Below are 9,959 nucleotides of genomic sequence, written 5' to 3'. Positions count from 1 at the left end.
AACATTATTCGTTCCATCGCTTGTTCGCGCGGTTTTATTGCGATAGCAATTATATGGACACTTCAACTGGATTTCTGCCGTCGGCGTCGCCGTGAGGTTCCGTATAGATAAAATCTTCGCCGCGCGCCGTATGCCCCAGCGGAAGCGTGCGGGGACGCGCGCTATCACGGAGAGCGAACGCACTCAATCTCCCACGCGCAAGCAAGGAAGCGGAAAGCCAGTGCCGGAGGGAGCAGGGGGGGGGGGGGGGGGGCACTTCTCTGCCAACAATCGCGCTCGTCGCTCGTCCGCACAGTCTCTTATCTCTCCCACGCGCAAGCAAGGCAGCGGGAAGCCAGCGCCGGAGGGAGCGGGGGGGGGGGGGGGGGCGCACTTCTACTCTGCCAACAACCGCGCTCGTCGCTCGACCGCACCGTCTCTTATCTCCACACGGCTCTGACCTTTATGCACTGTGCATTCGCCGCTCAGTTTCTGTTGAAGCGATAGACCGCACGTACCTTCGCCCGCTGCAGCGTATGGGCTTGCTGCGAGCGTTTTGACAGTCGTTGTCTGCAGTCATTCAGTGTGATCTATTCATGTCTGTTTGTGCGCGCTCACACCACGCTTGTTCATTCAGTTAGTAATAGTCGGGCCACATTTTCCAACGCACGCTACACATGCAATGCTGCCCGGATCGGCAGTGCAGCGCTACAGGTGTGTCCCTTCGCACGCGCTGCCCACGGGAAGCGCTTCTCATCAACACCACCGTTTCACACGCGCCTTCTCGTGGTCATCGAGTCTCTCTTCATGTCGGTCTACTTACGCCGCAGCACACCTGCTTACTTAATCAGCTCATGTTTACTACAATTTATATTGCTACCAAAGCCGCTCACCTTACATCGTATGACATTGCTGTGTTGCTATCGCATTCATTGCTTCGCCCTTAGGGCGAAACTGTGACATTTTTAACTTGTTCTCTTTGTTTACCTCCAAGTTTCTGCCCCATATGTTAGTACCGGTACAATGAAATGATTGTACCCTATAATTTCAACGACAGCGGTAAGCTCCCAGCCATAATTTGGTAGTGCCTGTCTTATGCGCTCCAGCTCATTTACACTCTTCTGTGATTTTATTTCCCATGATCAGGGTCCCGTTTGAGTAATGGACATAGATAAACGTACTCCTGCGCATATTCCTGAGGCCGACTGCCGATCATGAATTCTTGTTCGCCTGACAGACTCTTGAACATTATCTTTGTCTTCTGCATCATAATCTTCAACCTACTCTTACACTGCCTCGGTTAAGGTCCTGAATCATTTGTTGCAACGTGTCCCCAGCGTTGCTGAACAGGAAAATGTCATCTGCAAGATGAAGGTTGTTGAGGTATTAGCCGTTGATCCTCACTCCTAATCCATCCAAGTCTAATAGCTTAAAGAAGTCTTCTAAGCCTGCAATGAATATCATAGGGGAGATTGCACTGCCCTGACCCCCTTCTTGTTTCCACTTTTCTTGTGGACAATTAAAACATGCGAAGCCAGAACTACCACTGAGGCAGAGTCGAAGCGAGTCGGGGCTACCTGCGCTGTACGTGGCTGAACGTAAATATGGCCTAGAAGCGTCAATTGCTGGTCGAGTTGGTTCATGTTCTAAAACGAAAAAACCAAGACGCAGAACCAGAGTGTGTGCCTCCTTCTGGTCCTGCGTCTTGGTTATCGCTGTTTATTTTTCGCTTTAATAATAAAGCGAATAAAGTCGGCGCCGGCACCACGGCTGCCGCCGTGGCACCGGGGTTCAAACGACCGCGCTGGCAAACAGAGAGGGAAAAAAAGGAAAAGCGTGATATTAAGAAAAAAAATTCCAGGATTCGAACCCGCGTACGCATGATCCCGAAGCGAGCGCCGCAACCACTCAGCCATACAGCCACGCTTCCAAAGATTGCATTCATACGAATCATATGATTGCGTTCGAGCGCCCTCGGCGAAAGAAACCACCTAGAAACGCGGTACGCGCGAGCGGCGCAGCGTGGCGCCAGCGGTCGAACGCTGTATCTACTAGCAATTGGAGTGTTGCTACCAGGCCACCGTGACCTGCTTTTTTTTCATGCCGTCATGCTGACTACTGTGCAGCATGCGCTGAGCACCGCAAGACCGTCGCCGCTGGAAGAAAATTCTTGCTATGAATTCATAAACGCATATGAAGGCTTTCTTAAGTGAAAGGAGGAAAAGATTGAGAGAACATCGCACGATGCGCCTTAAAGACGTGAGTGACGTCATTTCGCCCAGGACTGATGCTAGTCTAGGGTTCAGACGATGATGGCTGTCGTCTGCTGTCGCTTTTCTTTGTCGTCTTGCCTTCGCATGGCCTTATTGCCTGTTACTGGCTTTGCCCATGCAAAAAAAAAAAAAAAACGACTCGACGTAACCGACCCATCGCTTAATTCATACGACTTAGTCTTAAATACCCTAAGTGCGCATGGTTAGTCGATTGCTAAGTAGCAATCTAGAAATAAGGAAATACTATATACGTATCTGACAAGCACGCATAAGTGCGCGATATCAGGTCGTCTACTGTAGGGTGTAGCTCTTTTTACACCGAACACACGTAAACAATTTGGACCAATGAAATGTTGGCGCCATGTAACGTTCTGTTACATTGGCGACAAAACGCGACGATCATTCGCTCCGCTTGTGAGGTGTATTTTATTTCACAGCATCACGCTTAACTTCGGGCAGTGCACATGATTTCCGTATCAATGGCGGTACGTTATTTTGTTCGCAGTTTCCTTTTCTTAATTTGTCATCGTATTGACGTACGTCCCGCTTCATATCACAGACAGGATTACCGTCCGTCATACTCACACGTGGGCTCACATCGTAGGCTACAGGATGAGCAAAATCGTGGGCGCAGACACTACGTCGCTTCGACTTGGTGCTAAATTTAAACTATGGGCAATAGTATAATTAAAGGCTGAGGCTAATAGCACGGAAGACGACAGCGAATTGTACAACATCACGCTTTGATAACTAGAAACGTTTAGGCGTTTTGTCGTTTTTTCTTCTCGCATGGAGAAAACGCTTAACCTTGCACTCGGCCGCGCAACGCTTGAAACAGCGAAGCTGGGCGATCTTTTCATCTTATTACTCGTGATGATGATAATTTCTTTTCGCACGTCTCGGACTTACGGCCGTCACTGCGCGTTGTATAGCGCAGAGAGAGATTGTGGCTAGACCGGGCACACGGCATGGACCAGTCGTTGCCTCAGACTACTCCAGGAGGAGCACCTTGCAGCGACTGCTCCTGCCACCCCGACGCACGCGTGGCGGAGTCCCCCGACACGGCTGCCGGACCGGGGACTGAATCCCTCCTGCTACGCCTACGGATTGGCTGCTGCTGGACAGCCGCCCGGAGCTTCCGCCTGGCTAGAACTAACTCACCAGCCTGCACACAGTGCGCGGCAGACGAAACACTGGAGCACCTCCTATGTTTCTGCCCCGCACTACGCCGCATAGGCCTGCCTTCAGCCTCCAGCACGGACCTGCTCTTCCCAGCCCGCAGTTCCAGCAGGGTATTCAAGGTCGTACTCTGCTACCTTGCCGATTCGATGCTGGCTGACAGACTGTAAGTGCCCGAGACGATGACGACTACCCTTTCTCTCCCCTTCTTCCACTTTTCCTACTTTCTATCCCCCTTTCCCCGTCCCTCAGATGCTGAGCCGTGCTCCCTATAAGGGCTGCAGAAACACGCATCTTGTCTCTTGCAACCTCTACTACTACTGCATCTCGCTCTCATAGCGCGCAAAACCTCTTCACCTCGCAGAGCGCGAGCGTACGAACGCGCCAGCTGTGGACGGCGACGCTCGAACGCAATCATATGGTTCGCATAAATGCATGTCCTACAAGCGTAGCTGTATAGCCTAGTGGTTACGACGCTCGCCTTGGGACCGTGGGTACGAGGGCTCGAATCCCGCCTCGGCAAGAAGGTTTCTTTTCTTTCTTGGTAGTTTCTTGATACGCACCACAAATTACGGCTGGCTTAAACAGCTCCGCTGCTAATATAATCTCAAAGTGTCCGGAAAAATCATTCGCCGCCATATGAGCGAGGGAAAGCTCAAGCTTGAAAAAACACGACACAGTCATGGTGGCGGAACAAGTGGCAGTTGCTCTCAGGAGTAATAAGTGGGTCTTCATTTACAGTGATTCAAAAGCCGCTATAAAAAAGTTTTCATAAAGGCTACGTAGCTGCAGCTAAACTGTTTGAAAACATTAGGATTAAGAGAACAGAAATCCGATGGTTTCCTGCGCATATGGGGAAAGTGGACGAGACTCGGGTAAACCTCAACGAGGTTGCGCATGACTTGGCACGCGGCAGCCATAACCGAGCCGTTCACCATCCGGCCGGGGAATATAGAGATCATTTGATGACTCGTGAGATTACTCCTCCCCATTGCCGCGCTCAGGCAGTCTCGCTGCGCTTATTGCAAACGCGCACATACCACATCATCAAAATATATCCAGAGAGGGAGATTAGGCAACACTTCCCAGCCTCCTGGAAGAATGGACTCGATGGGAAAAAAGAATACAAAGCCCATTGCTTCAAGACCTGTCCAGAGGGCGATGTCGCTGAAGGGCTTGGCCTGACACTGCCAACGTGGGAGCGGCCCGCCTCGGCTTAAGTCGAGCCTCCGGACCTCTTTAAATAAAGTTTTCACACACGCACACGACAGAACTGTTCACAATACATGAATGACAAACTTGGCGCTCTTCAGGGAAGGACGCCACACTTGTATTTGCTACCGCCAAATGGAGTGTCATGACGAGTATAAAGTCATGCTATTGCGCGCTTAGAGAAACATAGCCTATCAGATGTTTGGCAGAAGTTCACAACAAAGCATTATTGTTACTGCTTACCACCAAGCAGCGCACGCCGTATATAATTATGTACTAAATCTGCTCAATTAACTTTGAGATGACAAATCGAAGCGCTCCACAAAGATTATTATAAGCAGGCCTTACATCTCTAGCCAATCGGCCGCAACAACGCGTTCCAAGGCTTACCCCTGTCAGCTCGAGCGGCGCAGATATATAGACATACTAATTATGTTCGTAACACTGCATCCCTCTATCGTAGAAATTCCTACTCACGTCGGCAGCTGCGACCGCTGTTTTGTGAATCGACTTATGCTTACTATTGGCGCAAGTACTGAAACCTGAGCTATACCATTATGCGTATACGCGCCTTTCTCTCTATACTATATATCGCTCGTCTTAGCAGCGGCGGACATTCTTACGAACAGTTTTAGCTTTGCGAATACGCTTTTCTTAACCTTACGACAAAATTTGTTCTAAAGTGAATTGCGCCCCTGCTTCGACAAGCTGGGCGAAGGACACAGCCCCGTGCGCGTGTCATCGGATGTGGGCCCCACGTGACCGCGCTTCTCGCGGCGGCATTCGTGTTGGCGCGCTGCAAACGCGCGCGCAGCCTCGACGAGGCTTGTTTACGTCTCGAGACTTTGACGTCTCTCGCGCAGCTGTCGGCGGCGGCACCTGCGGGCACCTGCTTCACTCGGCCCCCTGAAAAGAAGCCGCTTTTCGGGAGACTGCCGAGCGCACGAGGCGCACCACTGGCTCCAAACCGGCGGAAGGTATACATACACGCGCCGAAGGAACGTCTTTCCCCATTCTGGCATTACCTGAGAGATTCACCACTGCGCATTTGCAGTGCAAGTGTGTGCAGAGTTGCGACATGGTGGAAAGCCATGCTACTGAACATGTGTGCGAATGCAAATGTGCAGCGACTCGCGCGCGCTTCTACGCAGTAAGACAAACCCCACCAGCGGTGGTTCTGTCGACTGCAATCAATGTACGTGTGGCAAGATGCACCATGGCATTGAATTTATCCCGATAAGCCCATTTTACTTTCGTTGTATCTGCCTGCAACCTTCCCCTGTCTTCCGTCAGCCAACTAAACCCTATGCCTTCAAGTTTCCCAATCTCAACGCATTATCTGCGACCCTTTAGTTCGCTTTCTTTCTACTTATATATGGGCCTATACGTAGAGTTGGTATTTGAGTACTGCGGGGTAGTGCTGCGATTCGACTGTTCCAAAGCCGCACCATCGGCAGTGGAAACTCCAATCCAAACGCCTCGTAGTTGCGACGGCGATGCCCATCCGTGCGTGCTCAGCTGGCCTTTATCTATTTATAGTCCGCACACGCTTCAGCACTGAAAATTCCCGAGTGGTGGCCAAAATTTACCTGCATGGCTAACAAAATTATGCACAATCAACATTATTGGGCTGTGTGCAGATCGATCACTCAACTCGGTGTATGCTCCACAGCTGCAGAAGCAACTTTCAGATAGATGACGATGTATGGGGTTTTGTGCCGCAAGGGCCAGTCATGGCCAAAAAGCACCAAGAACTGTCAGATAGACATGATTTATAATTGGCCGTGCTTGCTCGGCTTCCCGGCGTTCGAGAAGCAAGACGTGCCCCGCATCGGCCCCGGGCGAAATGTTCTTTTCGTACACGCCCTATAGTGCCTCACCTCATATTTCAAAGGCTTCCTAAACGTGAGCAGCTTTCAACCGTTACGGCCATTGTTGCATTCCAACCTTTTTTCGGACCGTATCGATGTCGGAAAGTCTGCTCCTTGCCAGCCGCCGCGCTGGGTCTTGCCTCGCTAGAGGCTAGGCCTATCACCGGACGCGCACCCACCCCCAACAGCCATGGATCGCAGGGTGAAGACCTCGACCCGACAACGTTCAGAGCCAGTGAGTGTACAAGGGTGGAAAACCAAGCACAGAAACGCCGGTTGTAGCTCCTCATGGAGCCCCTGTTCGAGCTAAGCCTCCCGCGTCCGCCGTCGGTACTCCGGCCGACCTTCAAGCCGACATACCGCGCTCAACAACAACAGCTGCGCGTGACGCACGCAGTCGCACTGCGAAGTAAGCAACTTGCTTCACTACCTCCCGGCATTATAGTTTTCCGACCAAGAGGAGGCCTCGCTTTGAACGGAGCCATGGCGCAGCCACTCATGCAAGCTCTCCAAGTCACCGCCGCTGACCGGGACCTAGGAGAGTCTCACCTCCGGATCCAACCTACGAACAACACCTTCACGGTCGCTACACCTCACGAGTCAACCGCCCTTCACCTCGTCCAAATCAAGGAAGTGGTCCTCCAAGAGACCAGCTATACCCTGTCGCCGCCTACATCGCACGGCCACCCGCTGCTGCGCGCGGAGTCATCTCACAAGCCTACTGGGCGGAAACACCGGAACAGATGCTACGGGACCTCCAGACCCGCAACCCGGAAGCTGATATCATCGCAGCCCGCAGAATGTGTAGGACCCTCTCCATATTGATCACATTTGCGCACGGGCCAGTCCCTCACACCATACTTTACATGAGTGTAGTGTATAGATGCACGCCATACAAGGGAAGTCCAGACGCGTGCACAAACTGTCGTCGACCGGGCCACAGATACGACGTGTGCCCCCACCCCAAGAGTGGTCTCTGCCCACGGTGCGGGGACAAGCATGAACCGCAAGATCTTCCCTCCTGCGTCCCGATCTGCATTCTCTGTTGCGGGCAGCATGTCACGGGCACCGGCTCGTGCAAAGCAAGAATTGCCACCGCCAAACGACGCAGCCCCCCACCCCCCAGAAGAAAAAGTGCCCTACCAAGAATTACTTTCCCCCGCTTAGCGCAACCCTCCATTCTACATGGGCTTCTAAGGCTGCCAAGACGAACATCACGACCTGCCAGGACCCGGAAGTGAACGCTCTGCGGGAAGTGGTAAAGCAGCTCAGGGCAGCCCTGCTCTACCCCCCACTCCACCACCCCCATCTTCTTCATCCACCCCGTCCGACCAACCTCCTCAGAAAAAGAGGAGGCCTGATGAGAGCCCAGCCCAACCTATAGACCTGGAAGCCAAATTTCAGGACCTCGCCCAAAACCTAGAAGCCAAGTTCACAGAGCGCATTACTGCGCAGGTCACTGCACATGCCAGACTATGATTGAAGCTACCATTACCCGCATAATGGATAGGGTCATATCTAGCATCATGACCAAAGTAGAGGAGCGTTTAGCTCACCTTATACCTGGACTCTCAACGGCCTCTCCCACAATCCCACCTTCCACACCCCTCCTTCGCCCCGCCACCCTTCAACATGGCTCATCCGAGGGGCCATAATTCTTTACAAATTATTCAATGGAATTGCAGGGGCTTTCGGTGAAAGCGCGACCCTCTGCAACAGATTATCGCCAATTCTTTGTCCCCGCCAGACATTATCGCTATCTAGGATGCCAATGTTTGCAGGCAACTGTCATGACACGCTGTTATCCCCTCGGACTCCACTGATCTTCCTCGGGTGTTTACATACGTCTGTCACTCCTTGCATTACGTAGTGCACGACATTACCTCCCTATTGCTCACACCTTCATCGAAATTTTACCCCCCCCCCCCCCCCTGCACAACCTCCCCTGTTCATTCTTAACTGCTATCTTCTCCCGCGACAGCCTATTCACCTATCCGTCCACTCCTCAAATCCGTAACCCAAATGGCCGGATCAAACCCCATACTGGCTTCCGGCGACTTTAATCGCGCTCACGTGGGCTGTGGCTATCGACGCACCTACCACAGAGGCACAGTTTTATACAATGAAACGCTGGTGCTCCACCTGACCATCTTTAATGATTTCAGCCTACCTACGCGGGTTGGTAACAGCGTTACTGCCAATACTAGCCCAGACCTCACACTTGGTAGAAACTTGGCCCATCTACAGTGGGAAAGAACGCAAGCCACACTAGGTAGCGACCACCACCTCATTCGCATAGCAGTAAACTATCGCCGACCTGAGCGCAAATTTACCGCTAGGCACACTAATTGGGACCAGTTCCGTAAATTTAGGCAAGCGCCGCCAGCACAGGCCCCCTTCGACCTAGACACCTGGACTACTCAGTTACAGAATGACATTCGCCAACATATCCAAATGCTCGATACTACTCCAGACAACCCTGTTATCGACAGTAAGCTCACCCGCCTAACTTGAAGCTCAAGACAACATAATGCAAAGGCGGAAAACTCAAAAGCACAAGAGGAAACTAAACCCAGCTTCAATCCCAAATAGAACACCATAGTGCCACTCTCTGCAAAGCTAACTGGGCTCAAGTTTCCGACGGCCTCCGCGGCAATCTCTCTACAACCCGCGCTTGGCACCTGTTACGCCGCATGCTAGATCCCACGCAATCGGAAACTCAGCATTGGCCGCCTCACTCATAGCCATCGGCAGGACACCGACGCCTCCCTCGCGCAGGTGAAATGCACCACCCCAGGTCTTCCTTGCAAACAACCCGAGTACACGAGCTCACCCCAACCACAGCTTGACGTCCCTATTACAGAATCGGAATTTCGCGCAGCCCTACTGAAACTGCGCAATACCGCACCCGGGGAAGATCAAATTACGAATGCTGCCATCCGAAATCTTGATGATGCCTCCATATCTCACCTAGTCACTTACTTTAACGAGTGCTGGGAAGCAGGTACCCTCCCTGCCTCCCGGAAGCATGGAAAAATCATATTTATCCCAAAACCCCACAAGCCCATCACCCTCGAGAACATCCGCCCCATTTCTCTTACATCCTGTCTCGGCAAGGCTTTCGAGCACATAATCCTTGCCTGACTAACAACCTACATGGCAGAGAATCACCTTTTCCCCCACAGTATGGTGGGCTTTCGTGCGCATTTATCTGCGCAGGATGCCCTACTCCAAATTACGCACGACGTGCTTGATGATACCATTCCTCATCTCACTAAAGCTATCCTGGCAGTTGACCTCACTAAGGCATTTGACAGAATTCGACACGCTGCTATCTTACGGGAACTGCTGGCACTACAGGTAGGCCCTAAAACCTACAACTACGTTCGCGCCTTCCTCTCTGGCCACACTGCCTCCTTGCACATTGATCAGCTCAGCACCCCTT

The sequence above is a fragment of the Dermacentor silvarum genome, chromosome 8 (genome assembly GCF_013339745.2).
Source record: "Dermacentor silvarum isolate Dsil-2018 chromosome 8, BIME_Dsil_1.4, whole genome shotgun sequence".
In the NCBI taxonomy this organism is placed as follows: domain Eukaryota; kingdom Metazoa; phylum Arthropoda; class Arachnida; order Ixodida; family Ixodidae; genus Dermacentor; species Dermacentor silvarum.
Note: the sequence above shows the minus strand (reverse complement) of the source record.